Source organism: Balaenoptera physalus (assembly GCF_965194825.1).
Source record: "Balaenoptera physalus genome assembly, chromosome: 17".
NCBI lineage: Eukaryota > Metazoa > Chordata > Mammalia > Artiodactyla > Balaenopteridae > Balaenoptera > Balaenoptera physalus.
The window spans coordinates 73955459-73978317 of record NC_138895.1 but is presented as its reverse complement, the minus strand read 5'-3'; the positions used below and the strand labels follow the sequence as shown (position 1 = coordinate 73978317).

At 38.5% G+C, this 22859-nt stretch overlaps 1 long non-coding RNA gene across 1 annotated transcript in view; it reads right to left on the bottom strand.

The window, feature by feature from the left end:
• Window positions 1–22859, bottom strand: part of LOC309646831 — a 28438-nt gene that overhangs the window by 3110 nt on the left and 2469 nt on the right. The window contains exon 2 of the long non-coding RNA XR_014255618.1: window positions 89–22858. This is a non-coding gene — a long non-coding RNA (uncharacterized lncRNA). The remainder of the gene's footprint in view (window positions 1–88; window position 22859) is intronic.

Genomic DNA, 22859 nt, shown 5'->3' with positions numbered 1-22859 from the left:
ATTGGAGAAAGCCCTCACACAGAAACGAAGACCCAACACAGCCAAAAATAAAAATAATAAATAAATAATAAATTAAAAAAAAAACAACTAAAAAAGAAGTAAAAGCAAAAATAAGCAATAAAACATCATTCAGTGATTGTTTAATATCTATCTCCTCTCCGAAGGCTTGACTACACCCGTCTTCATGCCCAGTGAGTTGCTCTCTCCCTGTTTCGGTTCCCGTCACTCCCTTGTCCAGACATCTGCTGCAGCATTCACAGCACATTGTTAAGTGTGTTGGATTCCCTTCTCTCTATCTTATTTCTAAGTCCTTAATAGTGGGGTCTCTGTCTTATCTGTCTTTGTATTTTCTGGACCCAGCACAGTCCCTGGCACAGTATAAGCACCATTTTTACTGACTGGATAAACAAATCCACTAAGAAATGGATGAGAGCCCTTTAGGGAGAGGAAGGAGATGGGTTCACGGGCCATGATAAGACTCCAGGAAAATCCGGGCTTGTGTTGTAATGAACTCCTCAGCAGCCTAATGAAGCTACTGCGTGACTCTCGCCTCAGCTGGATGTCGAAATGAAAGCCAACATGAGCCCGTGTTCTGCTAAGAATAACACCTACGAGATAGCAGTGTTTGAAATAAGCCTGTCTCTGGAAAGGTTCCTGAGCCTTGTAATTTTACTTTTATAGTCATGGCCCCAGCATGTTTGACTTTTCAAATCCCCTCACTAAGATCCAAGGGTCTGTTTATAAAAGCTGTATCTGAAGCTCTTTCCTCTGTGAGGTACAAGAGGGATTTGTACTCCTCTGTACAAATTGGTCCCCTGGAGTGACATTACATTCTGCTCCTTATAGGGCTTCTCTGTTTGGTGAACTGAGAAGAGAAAGCGAACAGCATGATACAAAGTCGGTCATAAATGTCTCCTGGGAACTAAAGCCCTCTAACAATAAAAATAACAATAACAACAGTAATAATAACAGCCTAAAGCAGCTGTGGTCCAAGAGGGGAGAGCAAATAGAGACTTAGGAGAAGAAACCAGCTTAGTACCAGAGGAGCAATTGGACCTTTTAAATGCAGTGTTCTAGGCAGTAGACAGGAGCCAGGGACATTGGAAACAGGATTAGAAAGCAAAGAAATAGGTTGTAACACAAAGTAAAAGAACTCAGGACCTATTTTAGGATCCAAGAAAGGCTACCAGGAGGTCAAGTTTATTGGATTCCAACGTGGTCTGGTTAAGATATTTAGGACCACACCGGAGCCCTGTCACTACAAAAAACATTATGGTGGCTTTATAATGTGTTAGCTTGGGGAGGCTAAACTAAGTTTCCCAGAATTTTTTCCAGAATGTTTCTGGTTAGTGTGGACCCAACAGAGATTCTTATGCAAGATTTGAAGGGTGACAGCACCATATGGTAGGTTGCACAGGATGGCCCTTATCTGCTGGCTCCCTTTGTCATCATGAAGCAATAGCTGGGCTAACAACTGCTCCAGCCTCCCCCAATTCCCTCCTAAGCTTATCCATCTTCTGGGCCAGGTGTGTGTATTTTGCTCTGTGATGCAAGGTGCGAGCCACTTTCTGTGAGACACCCACACCATCAAGGTCAGAGGCAGTGAGAATTGACGTGGATTTCAGCACATCTTTCTTGGGTTCCAACTTGTGTTTGGGGTTCTGGCTTGCCCTTGCCCTTAATTTTTCCTCACCAATGCCTGCCTTGTGGGCTTCAAGGTCTGACATTAAATGCAAAGACAATAGCCTTACAGAAATTATTTCACCAGCTGCATGATTGGGCAAGGTCAAATCCCTGTAACAAATTCCTTATTATATACATATTTACAATACCTAGTGGTTCTGCTTCTCTGTTTGAACACTGACTAGTACACACATTGCCAGCAGAATGGAAAGAGCATGAGCTTGAACCAGACAGATAGACCTGAGTTCAAATCCCACTCTTGCTACTTGTTTTTAACCTTCCATGTAGATTCTTATTTTGATGAGCCTCAGGTTTCTTATCTGTAACTTGAGGATAACGCTTACCTCATAGGGTTATTGCGAGAATTAAGAGAAATAAATATGGATAGCACTAGCTCATAGTAGGTGGTCAATTATGATGGGGAAGAAATGCTTTGTTCTTTCTTGACTTCAGGTAACTTCACTTCTCTCATGTCCATCCACAGCAGCTTCATTAGAGCAATGGTACCTCATATGTGCTCCATGGTTAATTGGTCATATGTGGTCACAGCTACCCACTTCCAGAAAGTGATGGAGTTGGGGTCGGTTTGACTCAGGCCCTGCTTGCTTCCTCCCAAGTGAGTCACTGCAGGCGATTTCCTCCTCACTGCAGGGGGATAAATGCCCCACCCAGAATGAGCTGAGCACATGTGGCACTGTTCCTAATCCTCAAACATTTCCATATGGCCCACTGGCTGCCGATTCCCCAGCTCTGACTGTTCCGCCTCTTCTTGCCTCTCTTGGTTATGGCAGTGATGATGGCCAGAGTTACTGAAAAAGAGAATGAAGTCTTTGCCAGCCAGCGTTATGAGTCTCTGATGAACCCCTGGCTGAGCTCATCAATGGCCTCTCAGCATTCAGACGGCCATGGGGATCAGCCCCCTGACAACAGGATGTATTTTGGGACAGGGACAACTTCCTTTAGCTTCATGATGGGTGTTGTCAGAGCTAGATTCCTGATGACAAGTCCATTGGTCAAAAATCTCCTGTGTATTTATTTATTAAGACAGAGGGTATAGAGAACGAATTTGGAGAAATGCAAGTATTCTACAAGTTCAGTGGGTTATTTCATAGCTGGCACAACTGAAAATAATAGAAAGACCATTGGGTTGAAAATGAGACGGTAGAGATTTCAGTCCTCATCTGTTACCCATTGGGGAGGGAGTGTGGAAAGCCACTCACTTCCTCTAGGCCTCAGTTCTCTTCTCTGTAACTCCATCTCTAAGGCCTATTCTGAACTCTGAGTGTGAACATTTCAGCATGAATTAGTAGAAAAAGAAGTAGACTATTCAACCATAAATACTTTTGAATATTTATTGTGTGCCAGGCAACTTGCAAGATCCTATAGAATAAATGAAAAGGACATAACTTCGATCTTCACAGGGTAGATAAGAATTAAACACTTAAAGAATTACTATGCAACATCAAGGCAATAGAAAAGGTATCAAAAGCAGAACGTGATTAGTTGCCATGTGATTTGTACAGAAAATATGGGCTGAAGAAGATCAAAGAAACTGAAAGAAAAAGAAGGGAAGTGAATCAGGTTTATGGGTTTTAAAAGTTTGTTTGTCCTGATGAATGTAAGATTTAGACAGGTAAAGAAAAACAAAGGACCAGGAAGGAAACTAGATTCTCTTCCTCAAACTAGACAATTGGTCATGGACAAGGCTCTAGACATCTCAGAGCCTCAGTTTTCCCATCTGCCATATGGGGATGGGAATTTGAGTTGAAATGATCTGATTCTTTATTAGTTTAGTAATTCAAGCCAGATTACATATCTTCAGTTGGTTTTAGTTTATGATATGCACAATGTATCTATAGAACACTGTTTCGGGTACTACGGCTGAAATAGTTCCTTGACTACAAATCACACCTTCCCAACATAACTGTTAACCTTTTTTAGGGAAGATCCTATGGCTGATGCTTATCTTGGTTCTTCTTATTCTGTTTGCAAAGTGTCTATGTATCCACGGCCAGTGTTTAACAAAGTCAGTTGGCTGATAGGTTTGTACAATGTTGTTCAAAGCAATAGGGAACGTCACCCAATTAGACACTTGGACTAATTCCCATACCCCCTGAAAGAGTGCAACACTGAAAATTTATGCAAGGAGAGAAAAACATGTGAAAAATTTCAGCAAACTCTCTTTTCGTACAAAGCCAAGCACTTGGTGTCTTTTTTTTTTTTTTTTTTTTTTTTGCAAGTTTGCAAAATGACAGAAAGATTTCTCAGGCTGTTGGGAACAGATTGTCCCTTTGGCCCAAGTAGAAGGGGGGGTGAGAAGCTGACTGTTGGGTAAGAAACATGTCTGAAGTACACAGACATGATATTTTCATTTCAACTTCAGTGGTTTGACTAGGATGACTGAGGCTTTTTATAGAATTATTGTTTTGGCCTTGTAAATTGGCAAATCTGTTTTCAATCAAGTAGGATCATTGTCTCTGGCAGTGCAATATTTCAAAAGGAAAAATTGGTACAGTCGACCTAGATGTGGGCATCTTAGCATCCTTCTCTCCATGGAGACTTAGTAAGTTGCTTTCTTGGGCAAGGGGTGTGATTCATCCAAAGGTAACAGACATATATCTTGTAATCTGTCAAGGAAACTGACTTTTGGTATTTTAGAATACAGAAAAGAGCAGCAGATTTTATTCATGTCCTGGCTACTTGACATAAGCAACATTATGTAATATAAAATAAGTAGCATAATCTAACATTAGTAACATTATCATGATTACCAAAGCTGTCCTTTACTTTGGAAAACAGTTGTGGTCTAAAAAGAACTTCCAGATTTGTTATCTTAATGACTCTGTGTTTTGTTTGTTTATTTGTTTGTTTCTGTTTCTTACTTCACCTAATGCTGCCTGGTAGCATTTTTCAGGTCTGGCTTCCCAACTGGATGCCCGCTGAGGGTCGGGGTAGGTCTTGTACATCTTGATTTCTCACCCTGTGCCTGCTGCTTATTTTGCAAACAGTAACTATGTTTTAAGAAGTTTTTTCCAGTGATTTTGACTCTCCCAAACAACCTTGTGTGTTAGGTAAGGCAAGAAATATTTTCACTTAACTAGCTGAGGCCAAAAGGGGTAACAGGCCTTGTCTGAGGGCCAGCCCCACCCCACCACTGTCTCCTCCATTCGAGGTTGACAAGTCATGAATGCATTTATTCCACCTAACGTCCTCCTCTTCACCTGGGTATTCCCAGATCATCCTGACATTCTATTCAAGGAACTTCTGCTCTAAAATAACATATGAGGTCTTGACATATTTTCCTCTGTCTTCTCCTGAAATCATTCTGATACATAATGAGACAAAAACTCAAAAGCTCCCAACACTGAAAACCATGACTCTCAAACTCTTGCAAGAATTTGAAAATAAATTTCACTTGCTACAGTACTTCAGCAACTAAGAATCCCAACTTGTGGCTGTCACAGTAATTGCTCCATGAAGTGGAATAGATCCACTAGTTAAAAGAAGATAGGAAAATCTTAGCTGCCACCCTCTTATACATATAGCTATTTCTTTGGCAAGGACCCTGGGTTCCTGTTGACCAGAAAATCATGTCACTATTTCTCTGATGAACAGCATCATCTTATCAAAAAGGCAAGATATTGTGTCTTATTTAAGAATTATTTCCCAACAGTAAAATACACACACACACACACACACACAAACACACATGTTTTATATACATATTTTTTTCAAATTGCTTTGAAGTTTTTTCTCTATCATTTGGGTCTTCAATGTCCAGATCACCTGGAATATATTGTTAATATGGCATGAGTTTGAGATTTATTTTTTTAGGTAAGGAATGCTCACTATCCACACTCTATTTTTGAAAAGCCCATTTTCCCCATTAGTTCGTACATCAGTTCAACAATTTCCTTATATGCCAGGGTCTGTCTCTGCATGCGTAGTTCTGTTGATCAATCCTACACTGTGTTAATTAGTGTGGCTTAAAAATAAGTCCTCATGTCTGCTAGGGTAAGTATCACATCTTTGCTCTTTGGCAGAATTTTCTTAGTTCTACTTGAACAACTATTCTTCCATATGAATTTTAAGTAACATTTTGTCAAGATCTATGAAAAAAAAAACCCAAAAAACTCTACTGAAAAATTGATTGGAATGTCATTGAATATGTAGACTTAAGACAAACCCACACATCGTTACCTCAACCCAATAAAAGTGTACTTTCCTTAATCTGACCCATCTCACACTGTCCCTGATTCCCCAAACCTTTCCATAACGTACTCAAGAACCCACAGTCTGTCATTAGCAATTCCTCTATAACCTAAACCTGAGGATATTGCTTCCCATGAAGCTTTATCAATCAGAGTCAGTCTTGCCTCCCACGTAATCTGTGGGTCTGTAGGGGGAGTAGATGTTCTCCTGGCTCTTTATTGGCACTTCCTAACTATTTACCCTCTTTTCTGTCTAAAACGTCTCATCCTTTGAAAAAGACACAATTGGGCTACATCATCTGTTACTTTATACCTTGAATACAGAACTCCTGGGTACTTCCCTTTTACTTACGAAATATTTTAGCAAATGCCTCATGAATTTTCTTTCCATGACTACTGTTGTCATCCTTGTTTGGTGATTTTTGTATTCAGGTAAGTGGATCTATCCAATAGCCCATCTTCTTTTCAAGATCTCATTCTCCTCACACCTCAACTTATCCAACTACATGGTCATAGCTTAGACCTGACCATTACTAATAATTGCCTTCTCCCCCCACCCCAAAATATCAACTTCAAACCTCTCCTTTTCTGACCAACACCTCCTATCTTTTCAGCTCTTCATCTCTTTCTAGTGCCCCCTTTCTCAAAATGCTTTCACCTCACTGAGAACTCTAATGCAGAATGATTCTACATTAGGAAGGATCTACCTACCCTTCTTTTTCTGTCATCAATCCCCTCCTGGTCTCATGTCCTTCCATATACCATTTATATTTCATGCTCTATTATTATAATCACATGCTTGCCTCTCTCTCTTTCCAGGTACTTAGATTATTTTCCTATCACTACTGTAACAAATTACCACAAATTTAGTGCCTTAAAAGAATACAAATTCCTTATCTTCCAATTCTGTCCATTGGACATAAAATGAAAATGGGTCTCACAGGCTAAAACTAAGGTGTCATCAGGGCTGTGTTTCTTTTTGGAGGTTCTATGGGAGAATTGGTTTCTTACTTTTTCCAGCTTCTAGAGTCCACCTGCATTCCTGTACTTAGGGCACCTTTCCATCCTGAGTCAATGATGGTTGAACAAGTCTCATATGACATCACTATGTTTACACTCTCTGTATCTCCCATTATAAGGACCTTCGTGATGATATTTGTTCACTCCGATAATCCAGGGCTGTCTCCATCTCAAGGTCAGTTGATTGACAAAATTAATTCTATCTGCGGCCTTAGTTTCCCTTATCCATGTAACCTAACATAATCACAGGCCCCAGGACTGGGATGAGGACAACTTTGTGGGGACATTATTCTGCCTACCACAGTACTTAAATGGAAAAACTCTACCTTGGTGAAATGAGACTCTCTGCCCATACTCTGGACCATCCTCAGAGAATGGAACATGACAGACCGTGACATTGACCTCATGACAAGAAACCTTAGGTGTCTTTGTCTGCTAAGGCTGCTACAACAAAATAACAGATAGGGTTACTTAAAAAACAAGCATTTTATTCTCACAGTTCTGGGGTCTGGGAGGTCCAAGATCAAGGTGCTCACAGATTTGATTCCTGATGAGTGCCCTCCTCCAAGCTTGCAGACAGCTGCCCTCTTGCTGTGTCCTCACATGGTGGAGAAAGAGAGAGATAGAACACTCTGATCTCTTCCTCTTCTTATAAGGACACTAATCCCATCATGGGAACTCTAATCGCTTGGCCTCATCTTAACTAATCACCTCCCTAAAGACCTCGCCTTCAAATACCATCACGTTGAGGGTTAGGGTTTTAATCTCTGAGTGCTGAAGGACCCCAGGGCTCAGTTTTCAGACTTCTTCCTGATTGAGAGTCATGATTTTTACATGTTATCTGTAAATTGATAGTTCTCAAATTTATTTTTCCAGCCCTGATCTCTCCCTGAATTCACACTCAAATATCCAACTTCCAACGTGGCATCTTCACTTAGATGCCTATCAAGGATTAAATACTAATTTTTCCAAAACCAAGCTTTTCATTCACATCCCCACACTGAAAAGTGCCCCCTCCTACATTATTTTCAAACTCATCATGAAATAGCTAAACCTGGTAGTTCCACATTTTCACTATACTGACCTTCACAAGACTGACCTTTTCTCATCATCTCCTGTGCTACCTCCCAGTCTACTCCACAACCAGTTATCCTTTGCGTGGTCCAAACCAATAGTTTTTTTTTTTTAACCGGCCTCTTTTTTTCCACTCTCACCTGATAAAGTCTACTCTGTTCCCTACACAACAAACCAAGTAGCCCAATTAAAGATTTAATCTGTTTATGTCATTTCCCTGCTCAAAATCTTCTATCATCTTCCCATCATGCTTAGAACAAAATCCATATCTTACTATGATCTATGAGGTCCTTCACAATATGGTCAACCTTATCTCCTACTTGTAACTGCTTAGTCCATACGGTCACACTGGTCTCCTTGCTCTTCCTTGAACATGCTAACCTTAGGTCCTTTGCCCTTAGATGTCCTGTTCCACATGGTCTCAGAAACCTCTCCTTCACCACTTAAGTCTTCACCCAAATATCATCTCCGTGGAGGCCATTTCTAATATTCCTGTCTGAAATACATCCCTAGTCACTATCTTTTCCCTTACTCCTGCTTTATTTTCCTTCAAGATCCTTTTCATTATTTAACATATTACAATCTGCCAATTTGTTTATTTTCTGAATCTCTCTCTAAAATGTAAGATATCTGAAAGGAAGGAATTTGGTTTTTTTGTTTACTGCTATATCTTCAGAGCCTAGAGGAGTAGAACCACAGAGGTTCTCTTTAGCTATTTGCTGACTGAATTAACTAAACAAATGAATGTCATTGAATGTTTTCATCTATATGTGGTATAACTCCATTTCTTTCATTTTACAAATTCAATAATGTTTTTTTAATTTTAATATTTATTTTTATTTATTTATATATTTTTTATTGAAGTCTAGTTGATTTGCAATGCTGTGCCCATCTCTGCTGTACAGCAAAGTGACTCAGTTATACACATGTAGACATTCTTTTTTTTATATTCTTTTCCATTATGGTTTATCACAGGATATTGAATATAGTTCCCTGTTCTATACATTAAGACCTTGTTGTTTATCCATTCTAAATGTAATAGTTGGCATCTACAAACCCCAAACTATGTTCATAGCAGCACTATTCACAATAGCCAAAAGACGAAAGCAACATAAATGTCCATTGAGAGAGGAATGGATAAAGAAGATGTAGTACATATATCCAATGGAATACTACTCAGCCACAAAAAGAATGAAATAATGCCATTTGCAGCAATATGGATGGACCTAGAGATTATCATACTAAGGGAAGTAAGTCAGAAAGAGAAAGACAAATATCATATGATATCACTTATATGTGGAACCTAAAAAATGACACAAATGAACTTATCTACGAAACAGAAACAGACTCATAGACATAGAGAACAGACTTGTGATTGTCAAGGGGGAGGGGAGGAAAGAGGGGGATGGACTGGGACTTTGGGGTTCAATAATGTTTTGAGCTCTAGAGTTCCTAGACCCAAAATGCCTTGTGACAGAAATAGAGAGAGAGATTCTTCTTCTCACAGGTCAGGTACCTCGTACTCTTACATTTTGGAAAACATGAATTTATTTTCTGGGATAGCCATGCTTCACTCCAAGCCAATTAAATAAAAAATCTTGGGGATGGGTAGGGACATAAGTTATATTTTAAAGGTCCTCAGGTGTTTCCAATATTCAGCCAAGGTTAGAAACTACTCTTCCAAATGCTGAGAACCAAGGGTGAGGTTATAAAAAGCACATTCATGACTGGTTTCCTCTCAGGCAGTCACCTCCCCTACGACCACCATCCTTTTTTTTTTTTTTTTTTTTGGCCATGCTGCAAGGCATGCAGGATCTTAGTTCCCTAAGATTGAACCTGTGCCCCCTGAGTAGAAGCACGGATTCTTAACCACTGGGCCGCCAGGGAGGTCCCTGACCACCATTCTTTTATCCAGTGTTGCTTGTGGCTCTCTCACTGCACCGTGTTCTCATTATACTCTGCACCTTTCCTTGTCACTTCCTTTGGGATCATCTGTCTTCCCTTCGTTAGCCGACTCCCATTCATCCTTCGACTCTGCTCAGACGCCTCCCAACTTCTCGGTGCTTTTGCTCACAGCTTTTAAAAGACCTTCTCTTCTGGGCTCCTCAGAGTTCCACCCTTACTTCCACCATCACATTGGTCAATAATAGTATCAACAATGATGGTAAGAGCAGTCATCTATGGAGTAGCTTCCTTTTTGAACTCATTTTTCTATGCTATGGAGAACTTTCTGCTTTCTTGAAGAATGAATTGAAAGAATCGTAGAACCAGGGCAGGCTTTCTATATTACTGAAAGAAATGTTTAGGCAGAAGGATAAGAGAATTCTACATGAAGAACACGGGATTTGCAGGGTGCAAAGAGCAGAGGTGACAGACAGCATTGGACTCAGGCAGAATAGTAAGGTAGTGGTTCTCAACTGGGGGCAAGTTTGCTGCCAAGGGACATTTGACAGACTCTAGCGCATTTTTGGTTGTCACAATTTAGGGAAGGAGGTGCTACTGGCAGCCAGTGGATAGAAGTCAGGGATGCTGTTAGATATCTTGTGGGCAGCCCTAACGGCAGAGAATATTTCGAATCAAAATGTCAATAGTGTTGAGGCTGAGACACTCCTCTGATAAGGCAAACTCAGGTGAAAGTCTGGTTCCAACATGTAAGAGCCATGTGACAATTTGGACTTTTTCCCCTGTCTTCCTGTGCTTCAGTTTCCTCAAGTGCAAAATGAAGATAATAATAATATTTACCTCATGGAATTTTCAGCAGGATTAATAAAATAATTTGTGAAAAGCTTTTGCCATGCTGTCTCACACATAGTAAATACGTAAAGAAGTTGGGGTATGGCCACTAGAATTTTAAATCTGGATTTAGAGATAATCTAATCCCGTCCTCCACCCCATGAAGAAAGTTTCTTCACCTACAGCAATCCTGACGTATAGTTATTCCCTTCGTTCTCTGATTCCCACAAAAGCCAAACACCATTGTTAGACAGTTTTAATTGTTAGATATTGCTCTTCTACATTGTGTCTAAGCAACCTACCCCAAATTTGAATTCACTTATCTTAGGAGTTTTGTCAGGAACAAAACACCACAAACCTCATTCCTGTTTCATATGGCAGTACTTCAAATGCCAGCAAGCTATATGACCTGAACAAAGAGAGTAAAGTTACTGGACAGCATCTCGAATATAAGGATATAAATACTCACCTTATATATAGGTTTAGGATGGTAATATCATGAGATAATGGAGATTGCAAGATACAGTATAATTCTTTACAATTTGAAGGCTTAAAAGTGTTTCTTACATTCCCCCCTTTTCAAATCCAAATTTAATGTTCACTATTAGATAGGGAAAGGTAGGTTTCTAAGAATGATTGAAGTATACATCCCATGCAGGCTATTTCTCTATTTTTAAAAGAGGTGCCACTAAATAAAAACATGTTCATAAAATCTGGTTAATTCAACTCTCCACCATTTGCAATTCCAAAACAACCTCCCCCTACTCCTTTTCTTTCCCGTCTCAGAGAATGGCTTTCCATTCATCTCATCTATCCCATCCATCTTGTGCTCAAACCGAATGTCCCATTTCCAGTCTTGACTCCTCTCTTTTCTTCATCCTCCACAGATGGGTCCCCTTCATTCCAGCTCCTCGCTGTATCTTGAATCCAGCTATTCATTTTCATCCAGAATGCCACTTCCTCCATGCAGGCTGCCATCATCTACCTCCTGGTTTATCACAGAAGTAACCAATCAGTCTCCTTACTTGTGTTCTTTTCAATCCTTCTTTAATAAGGACTTGTAATCATTTATTAGTTATGTTTATACGTAATGCAAAGGCTTTACATCACTTCTTTATTATTAAGAAAAAGTTTGCCTTGCAGCCCTGGCAGTGAATTCTAACCAGTCAAGGACCCTCTGCTACTTGGATTCATAGAAAAGTAGCCAAACATCGGCATCCACAAAGATGAATTTTAAGTGTCCAGGCCCTCGGAATAATTTCTTTCACTGTTTGTGACCAAATTTCTTCCTGATCCAATATAGTTTTGGGGGACCCATCTTGTCAGGGATATCGTCTGTGTGTGTGAATGTGTTCCCATAATGTGTTTTTATCTCCCATGTAGTGAGGGATATTCATCTTTTTCAATTTTACTTCCATAAGTACAAACATTCAGACCCAATATGTCCTGCCCACACCATCCATGATGAAATAAGGCCTTGATGATCTTGGCTAGCGCAGAGAAAAGGAGAATGGAAGTGTCATTAGTCATTTTGTTGCATTTTGTTTTAACCTGTCCACCAGATTTGATTTGCTTTTTTAACTCCGTGAATGCTTTTCCACCAACTACAAGAACCCAAATCACAAGATCAAAGAATTTTAGACCCCAAAGACCATAAGACTTAAATGTGTTTCAGGAGAATGTCTAAATGGTGACATAATCACGTTCTAGCCAGAGATACCATTTCTTAATAATTTTGAACAACTATGCCAACCTATTTGCTAAGAGTAAATAAAAACAAAATGCGCCATCTGCATCTTGGCTTTAAATCGTATAGTTACAAGACAGAGTTCGTCTGTTCTTTTCAGAAAAATTCCCCTCTTTTGCATCATCATATTACTTGGTTCATATACAGTCTGCTTTCAATTTGTTGAAGTTTTAGGTTCTTAATAGGCATGGACCTAATTTCTATAGTATGGTTTGTTCATATTCAGTAAATTTCTTTATATATTGGCTTGCTTTCCCTGATGTAAGAACTGAGGCACCAAAAAGTGTGTCTCTAAAATCACAAAGTAAATAGTATATATTCCAGAATGCACATTTGAGAAAGCCTTCAGTTTAGACTTCTACTGATCGCGACATATCTATGCCAAGAGTCTTGACAAAACTGAATGGAAGACATGTCTCCTAATTTTGTTTTTCTGAGAGACCTCCATTAGAAATGCATTCTAATATTTAATATTCTTTTTAAAAATCATTCTTGTCTATAACTAAAATGCTACAAGAATATATGCCTAGAATCTCTTTTTAGAGACTTCTCTACAAGTCAACAAAAACTAGCTATAAATGTCAGGAATTCACATATCCTTCTGCTAGTTAGGTATCCATAGCCCTTTGTAACACATATTCTCACTGTGTCCTCTTTTTCCTTTAAATATTTCTTGGGTTAATTTTTCATTTTTGAATATTCCACCATCTGCCTGTTGCCTGAGTTTCCTTTTCACTCTCTGAAGTCTTGAACCCTAAAAAAATAAGCATGCCTTAAAAAAAAAAAAAGTCTGTATGGCTAATCACTGTAAAAACACAGCCAGAGGTATAGAAATTTGCAATCATTGAATATTCACCAAGTTTTGACAGTGACAGTGGTACAATATGATTAACCAGTTACATTGGCATAAAACAAGGCAGGATTTAAAATCATACCTCAGTTTCTTTACTTTAGAGATGTCACTTTTCTGAAACCTAATTGTTCTAAAAAGAAAAGATAGTACTCTCCAACTTGTAAGATTGTTATAAAGACTGGAGGTAATTCATACACTCAACAAATATTTATTGAACACATTTTAAGTGTCTTGCTTGTGCTAGGCTCTGAGTATACAATAGAGGACAGGTCTATTGTATAGGTCAGATAGGGCTCTGGACTGAAGTTCACATTTGATTGGGGGATGGGCACAGAAATAAATAAGCATACAGCAAATACAATAATAGCAGATAATTATGAATGGCCTAAATTAAAAATATCATGTTATATGAACTAAAGGTTGAGACACAGGGCCCTTTGAAAATTTTTTCTTATAACTTTTGAAATTATTTGTTGAAAAATATTTTAGAGATATAAATGCCTTGACCTTACTTATTTATATATCTAGTAAATTACCTTAATCCATTGGGGATTTCTTCTGAATGACATATCAATCACACAGTGTATAAAATAAGGCGATCCCTGGATCTGGGAGACAGAATGTCCTCTTCTGCTCTTGGGTTCTAAAAAAGAAGTCGAGAGAATGGCTAGTTTTAGTTACAGCTAGTGGTTGACTTGTCTAAGTGGCTAGCCTGAGGGCAGGGCTCCACGGAAATATGTTTGAAGAAACTAAACACCCGTGAGCATGTATTGTACATATATAATCCTTTGCTCTTATAGAAAGGGGACTGAAGCAAACACTGGTGGCAGGAAATGTCCATATATTTTATAAGTCACCAGTATGAGGACTCATTGCTGTTCATAGAAATAAAATTTCATAGAATTATTATTTTTATTTTGTGTTGTAAACTTCTTGTTGCATATTTGGAAGATTAACCTTCTCAAGTACTCAACCCACAATGGTTAATTCAGTATAATGTTCCAGAGACTTTGAGAGGCTGGAGATATGGTTAAGAAAGGGTTTATTCCTGCCCTCAGGATCTCAGAATATAGGGGGAAAGCAGACGGTGAATGAAGCATTGCAATGTCATACAGTCAGTTCTCTAGTGGCAACCAAATATTAGAGTCCCCAAAATTCAGTACATCAAATCTCCAGGATATGGTGCATTGCCATTTGTTTTCTTTTCTGGGATAGAAAAAAAAGAAAGAAAGAAAAAAGTAAGTCAGCATATCCAGACTGCACATAGCTGAACTTCTGATATCAATGTTATGTTTTGACTAACCCATAAACTCAATGTAATGTCTCTAATCCTTGCAGTGGTTGCATCTTCTCTCCGTCTGCCTATGTCTATAGCTAAGTCTACTCTTATTTTTCAAATCTGATATTGTGCCTGAAGGAATTCTCAGTAAAGACTGTTTTTACTTGCAACCTTTCTGCCAAAGCTGGGGAGCAATCATCAGACCAAGTCACTCTAAGGTATAATGAGTGTTCTTGGCAAATATGGTGTGGTTGTCTAACTACTGTGTACCATTTTTTTGAAGGGGCCTTTACAGTAAGGAGCCCTGGGTTTAAACAGCAGCTCTGGGTTCCTTACTATCAAAGTCTCCTAAATGTCCATTTCCTACCCTCACCTCTTTCCAGAATTCTAGCCTCATATATCCAACAGCCCATTCCACATCTCTACCTGTTTATTTAATACACATATCGATGATAACATGGTCAAAACAAAACTCTTGATTCTCTACCCTGCAGAACTATTCTTCCCTCAGACTTTCACCACTCAGAGAATGGTACCATCATCCATTTGGTATTTGAAACCAAGGTTTAAAATAATTCCCTGTTCTTCTCTTTCTTTCTTCTCTACATATTGTCCATCAGCAAATGCCCAGATGGACTCTCTCCTTCCACATTTGCCCACTATAGTTCTCCACAAAGATGCTTCAACCATCTTTTTAAAACATAACTAAGATTAATACTCCTCCTTACATTGCAATCCAATTCTTCCAAACTTCCCCTAAACTGGGACACATCTAAGTAATTATCTATTGGTTGACTAAAAGCCCAAGGTGTAGTGAAGAGGATATGCTTTGCAATCAGAGATCACTTCTAATTTGATCTTAAGCTTTTCTACACGACAGCTGTGTGAATTTGGACAAACTACCTAAATTTTAAAGCCTAATATCTCAATCTGAAAAATAAAATTAAAAATAGTAACTTTCTTCATTCATTCATTCATTCTAAAAACGTTTGTTGAATTACTAAGAGTGTCAGGTACTGTAATGAGCATTGGTATAAAAACTAAATAAAATAGATATAAGGCTGTCCCTACATTGCTTAAAGTTTACAGTTGAACATAGTAAGTCAAATGCGTAACAAGTACTTAACAAACAATGGGTGCTGCTATGGTCTGAATGTTTGTGTCCTCCCAGATTCATATGTTGAAATCCTAATGCTTGGTGTAATGGTATTAGGGGTGGGGCCTTTGAGAGGTGCTTAGGTCATGAGAGTGGAGCCCCCATGATGGGATTGGTATTCTCATAAAAGAGACCGAAGAGAATTCCCTTAGCCCTCCTTCAATGTGAGGATACAGCTTAGAAGTCTGCAACCCCAAAGAGGGCCCTCACTTGACCATACTGGCATCCTGATCTCAGATTTTCAGCCTCCAGAATTGCAAGGAATGAATTTCTGTTTATAATCCACCCAGTCTATGGTATTTTGTTATAGCAACATGAACAGACTAAGACAGGTGCTTTGTTCTTTTGCCTTCTGATACTAGGGATCACCTATCTTCTATTTCAACTTCCCTCAAGATTATCCCCTGATTCTTAATCCTGAGCTATTTTTACTTTACCATGGTGCCTTATACTGTCATCAATTGGAGCAATATCCAGTTTTAAAATTGAAAACAAAAAGCTGAAGTGATTTGTCCTCAAAGGGTCACTTGGGTAGTCCTTTTAGTGCAATTTAGAGAAAGGATGTAATTATAGCCCCCCCATGTGAATACGCCCTCAGCCTTGTACAGCACCGGCTAGATATGGTAAGATGCATGAGATGAACATGTTCCTTGAAGGTTATAAATAAGTGTGTGTGATGTTTGTAGTAAAATACAAGAATTGGGTTTTAATTACAGCAACATGCCATAAGCAGCCAGATGGCACATAAAACCACAAAAAAAGAATGCAGTTCAATAACTGGAGTAGATTGAGACCCTAAAAACCACAGCTGCAACTAGTGCCGGCTGGAAACCAGCTCAGACTGATTCCGTCTTTGCTCATGAGCACCCGGAGACACCACCCTTTTGTGAGCAAAGTGTCGCTGCCACAACTTGGGAGGCCAAAGGCTGGTTGAAACCCCTTGAGGCACAGAACAAATTTCTTTTCATATTTATCCCCAGGAACTCATGCCCTTATTCCTCCAAAAGAGCCACAATTCAGTTCACAGCAGAGAAAAGTCAAAAGGCCAGGTTTTGTATCATAAACTGAGCCAATCAGAAACTGCCTCTTCTCGGAGCCTATGAATCTAGTTCTGAAACGATTTGATTTTGACTTGCGCTAGACAACAAACACAACCATGATGAAAATGCAGGTGATCTGGGAACAATTCTGAGCCCATGCCTATGCACCAATGGGTAAGAGTCATTTCCTTTCCTCGGGCTTTCATTTCCTCACCCATTAAATAGAAGTTGAGCAGGTAGCTGAATAGAAGGCCTTTTCTGGTGTTCAAAAGAGGATGGAGCTCTGAAATGGCCCAGGCCCAAGCCTCTTTCCTATCTGTGATTCAGATCACTGACATCAGCCTTTTGGGCCATTTTATCATACTCTGAGCTTCCTTTCAGGAAGTTGCTTTGCATTAATTAGGCTCTTGCTGTTCTTTTGTCCCACTCTACTAGTCAGATTTCACCTTATTAACTACCTGCATTTTCTCCTCTTTGAGCCTTGGGGCTCTTCTTTGTACAGTAGCTTAATTTGCTGCCTTAGCAACTGCATTTGTATTTCCAGTGGATCTCTCTACCCAGCCTCTGCTTCAGAACAAGAGAAGTACCTCCTTGGGAGAAAGGCAGATTGTACCTTTATAAGAAGCTCATTATACATTTCTTTTTCTTAATTTAAGCATCTACAAACTCAAGATAAATGGAAGTTAATGGATATTAAAGATTAATGGACCCATCCAGGCATTTGTTCCATACACAATTATTAAGTCTCTTCCATGTACCAAGCACTGTGCTACGGGTGTTTCATATACCTTATATAATCAATCAAATTAAAAATATTAATTGAACACCTACTCAGAATCTGAAAACTTACATCCTGCATTTCTGTTAAATTTTCCTGAATTTTTTCTTCCACAATATCTTTCCTATTTAAAAAAAATAAAATAAATGTTATCAGGATATAGTATACATTTTGGGGCTACAATTCAGGGAGCTTTGACCAATATAATCACCCATATAATCACTCCAGTCAAAATATAGAACCTATACATCATCCCTAGACAGACCCTCATGCTCCTTTGCAATCAACTCCCTTCTATTCCTGGCCCTAGGCAAGTCTTGATCTGTCATCATAGATTAGTTTTGCCTGTTTCAGAATGTCATACAAATGGAATCATGCAGCATGTTCTCTTGTGTGTCTGGTTTCTTTCATTCAGCATAATGCTTTTGAGATTTATCCACGTCGTTTGCATGTATTATTCATTGCCCCCTTTTATGGTTAAACAGTATTCATTGTAAGGCTATACCACAGTTAGTTTATTCCTTCCTATGTTGATGAACACTTGAGTTGTTTCTAGTTTGGGCTATAATGGATAAAGCTGCCATAAACATTCATGGACAAGCCTTTGTAGGAATATGTTTGATACTTGAACAACACAGGTTTAAATTGCATGGGTCCACTTAAACGTGGATTTTTTTCAATTAATACTACAGTACCGCATGACCCACAGTTGGTTGAATCCATGGATGCAGAACCACAGACGTGGAATGTCAGGGATAGGACTTGAGCAGCAGTGGACTTTGGTTACTGTGGCAGGTCCTAGAACCAATACCCCGCAGATACCAAGGGACTATGGTACATGCTTTCATTTCTTTTGAATAAATACCTAGAAATGGAATATCTAGGTCATATTTAAGTGCATGTTTTACTTTATAAAAAGCTGTCAAACTGAAAGAGTGGTACCATTTTACACTTCCAGAGTTCTAGCTGCTTCACATCTTCACCAGCACTTAGTATTATCAGCCTTTTAATTCCAGACTTTTTAAGTGGATATTTAGTGGTATCTCATTGTGATTTTAACTAGCATTTCCCTGATGACTAGCAATGTGAGTATTATTGGATATTCTTATTGATGTTTTCTATATCTTCATATATTAATTGTTTGTTGAAATACCTTGGGTTGTTAGATTTTTATTATTGAGTTGTAAGAGTTATTAAATATTCTTGATACAAGCTATACAAGAGTATAGCTCTCCACTTATTTATGTCTTCTTTTTTTGTTCTCCCAACACTGTTTTGTAGTTTTTAGTATATAGGTATTGCATATATTTTGTAAAACCTATCCCTAAATCTCTCATGGTTTTGGTGGTATTATAAATATATATTTTAAAAAATTTCCCAATTATTTGTTACTAGTATATAAGTACACAATTGATTTTTTTGTATATTGACCTTTTGTTCTTATAAACTTACTAAACTCAGTTATCAGTTCATAAAGCTTTTTGTAGAGTCCTTAGAAATTTTTATGTACGTGTAATATTGTCTGTGAAGAAGAGTAGTTTTTTTTTTTTCTTTTCAATCTATATGCATTTTGTTTCTTTGACATGCGTTACTACAATAACTAGGATCTTCTGTTTGTTGCAGAATAGATGTGATGGAAGTGGACATCCTTCTTTTATTCCTATTCTTCCAGAGAATGCATTCAGTCATAAAACATAAGATATGATGTTAGACATAGCATTTTTTTGTAGATGTAGTTTGCTTAGAATTTGTTCATGAATGCTTGTTTTTTATTTCTTGAGATAATCATGTGGTTTTTCTCATTTATTCTGTTAATATGCTGAATTATATTGACTGATTTTTTAAAAAATTTTATTTATTTATTTTTCGCTGTGTTGGGTCTTCGTTTCTGTGCAAAGGCTTTCTCTAGTTGTGGCAAGCGGGGGCCACTCTTCATCACAGTGTGCGGGCCTCTCCCTATCGTGGCCTCTCTTGTTGCGGAGCACAGGCTCCAGACGCGCAGGCTCAGTAGTTGTGGCTCACGGGCCTAGTTGCACTGTGGCATGTGGGATCTTCCCAGACCAGGGCTCGAACCCGTGTCCCCTGCATTGGCAGGCAGATTCTCAACCACTGCGCCACCAGGGAAGCCTTGACTCATTTTTAAATGTCCTATTAACTTTGCATTTTTGTTTGTTTATGTATAAGAGTGAAGCATCAGATATTAAAAGCTACCTGAAACCTACCACGCATGGGTAAGCCTTGTCAACTGATGGACTTCTTTATAGGGAGATCTGGATTGTTCATTGTGTTTAGGGATTCCCACATGTCAGTATTTATATATCTTTTCTCTTTGGCTTGTCGGATACCCAAAAAAAAATTCACCAACTCTTCCTTGAAGGTTAAGGCCTATTTCTCACTGATTTATTGCTTCATGAAGGAAGAGAATATCATTATAGGATTTCTGTGTAATCTCTGTCTTCTGTTTGGTTCTCTTACACCAACTTTGTCTTCTGTCCTTCTGGTTCAACCTCTCCAGAGACTAAACCTCCATTCTTCTGTGAGGTAGGAGGGGGATGAGGCCTATTGTTTCAGAGAAAAGGTATCTAAAGGTATGGCTTCTTCTTATATAGTCTTTAGGCAATCATTCTGAGACCGCTTTCAGAAGTATTTGATCTTTTGAACTTCTGAAACTTTCTGGAGTTTCATGGTGCAAAATAGCTTGCTTTCAAGATCCCTGTATTTCTAACTTGGGTTTCAGAATTGCAAAATATTGTTGCTAATTTTCTTGTTTCTCTTCTTTTTGTCTTTGCGAATTTATGCCTTTTTAAAATCCTTTCACTGTCTTTTAAAATGCAGTTTGGAGAAACAGCAGAGATGTCCAATCACTGAGAAAGTCCTGGCATTGTTTTTTTAAAAATATTTTTTAAATATTTGATGAGGAAACTGAGACATATTAAGACTAGAGAAATAAGCAGACATCACCACAGGGCCTTGTAGGCCATATAAACGTGTTCGCCTTCTTCCTGAAGGCAGCGGAGAGCAATGAGGGATTTTAAGTAGGATACCAATGTAATGAGAATTAGATTTTTAAATGAATCTTATGTCTAGAATATAAAAAGTTGTTGAGAAGAGTCAAGAATAAAGTCAGAGAGACTGGTTCAGAGGTTCTGGCAGCAATTTTAAAAAGAGTTATGGCAGTTTGATCTAGGGCAGAGGCAGTGGGTCATGAACTAGCATCCTGACCTCTACCTTCAGACCTCTACCTTTCTCTCAATCTGTCTTCTTTCCTTCCTTCCTTTCTTTCCAACAAGGCTTAATCCTGCAAAATGTAACTTCAAAAAATCTCTCTGTTGTACATTCTCTTCCTTTCTAGACTAGAATATCATCTAGCTCCCGAGGGGTCTCAAGACACACCATGAATCCTGTACTTGGCTGCCAGAATTATTTTTCGAGAGCACAAGTTTGATTATGTGTCCCTTCTAAAGAAAACTTTTCAACGACTCCCCAAAATTCAGAAGACATAATTTGAGATCCTTAGTCTGACATTCATTTTTATTAGATTTTACAAAAGTACCTATCTATAATATATTGAACACTTTTAAAGAGAAAAAAATCTGATACTTCACCATAGACAATTTGAAAAACACTGCTTTAGATAATCTTCCCCCTGATAGTAAAACTCATGAAGAACCAGGTTCTTAACCCAATTGCTCTGGCCCCATAAGTGTCATAGATGCCTGGGAAATAGCAGATTAAAAGTAAGAGAGGAGGGAAAAGAAGGGAACACTAATATCTGTCAAATACTTGCTCTCTCTCTGTCTCTTTTCTGGGAGTTTTTCGTATGTAACAAAGTAAAGAAACTATTTTAACTACTGAAGTTAAAGCTTCCCTTGGGAATGAAACTCTTCATTTGGGAAAATATCTTGATAGACTACTTTGGATGGGCAAGTTAAGGCCTCAAAACTCTGCAAGATAAATGAACAGGAAATTGGTGTTGATAGCAGAAATGGAAATAGAGGTCCTAAATAATCTTACAAGAATTTGGAGCCCACACAGAAAAGTGGCCAAAAAGAAATTCAAAATGGCAGAGCAACATAAAGATGTTTTAAAAATAAATTAAATGTCTGATTGCTAAAGTTATATTGTTTAAATTATTGTGCTAGAAACTTATACCTCCCAAAAATTTTTAGAAAAGGGGCACACTAATGCCTAGTATGAATGACTTTGAGAGTATACCAAGGAAAGGGAGTGTGTTTCATATTAATTTGAAATAAATAGATGATAATAAATAGAAAAAAAATGAGATGAAAATAAGTAGAGTTTTATGGATGCCAAAACTCATAACTAAAGGTAAGTAGGAGAATGTAAATATGATACCACCAAGAAGTTACAGAAAGCTTGGGTAGGACACAGGATTTCCCAGTGGACATAGGATATATATTTTGTAACAAGTTTTAAAAATCTCTCATTGGACAGTTGCTGCATAACAAATTACCACAAATTTAGGGGCTTAACACAACCCATATTTATTATTTCGTTATTTTTATGGGTTAGAAATAACAGGCATAACTTAGCTAGGTTCTCTGCTTCAAGGCCTCTCATATTTAGAGAGAGATGGGGAAGAAAGTAAGAGAGAGAGGGAGTGTTATTTTAAGGAATTGTCTCATGCAATTGGCAAGTTTAAAATCTGGCAGGCTGCAATTCATGCAAGAGTTGCATTCTTGAACCAAATTCTGCGGGGCAACAGGTTACAAACTCAAGCAAAGTTTCTATGTCGCAGTCTTCAGGAGAATTCTGTCTTCTTTGAAGAACTTAAGTCTTTGCTCAGTTAAGGACTTCAACTGATTGAATAAGGCCCACCCACATTATGTAAGATATGCTTTATTCACTCTATTTAAATATTAATCATTACTCAAACTCTTCTGATTTAAACGTTAATCACATCTAAAAAATACCTTTCCAGCAACATCTAGACTGGTGCGACCAAACAACTGGCCATTATAGCTTAGCCAACTGGACATGCAACATGAGCCATCACAGGCTGTAGTCCAGGTGTTGGATAGGGCTGGGTCTCATCTGAAGGCTTGACCAGGGAAGGCTGGATCTTCTTCCACACTCATCAGTTCTTGGCAGAATCCAATTCTTTGCATGCTATTGGATTGGTGGCCTAAGTTCCTTGCTGGCTCTTGGCAAGAGGTTGCTCTTGCTTTTTTGCCACATGGGCCTCTCCATTATGGTAGCTTGCTTCATCAAGGTCATCAAGGAAGAGTCTATTAGTAAGACGGAAATTATAACCTTATGTAACC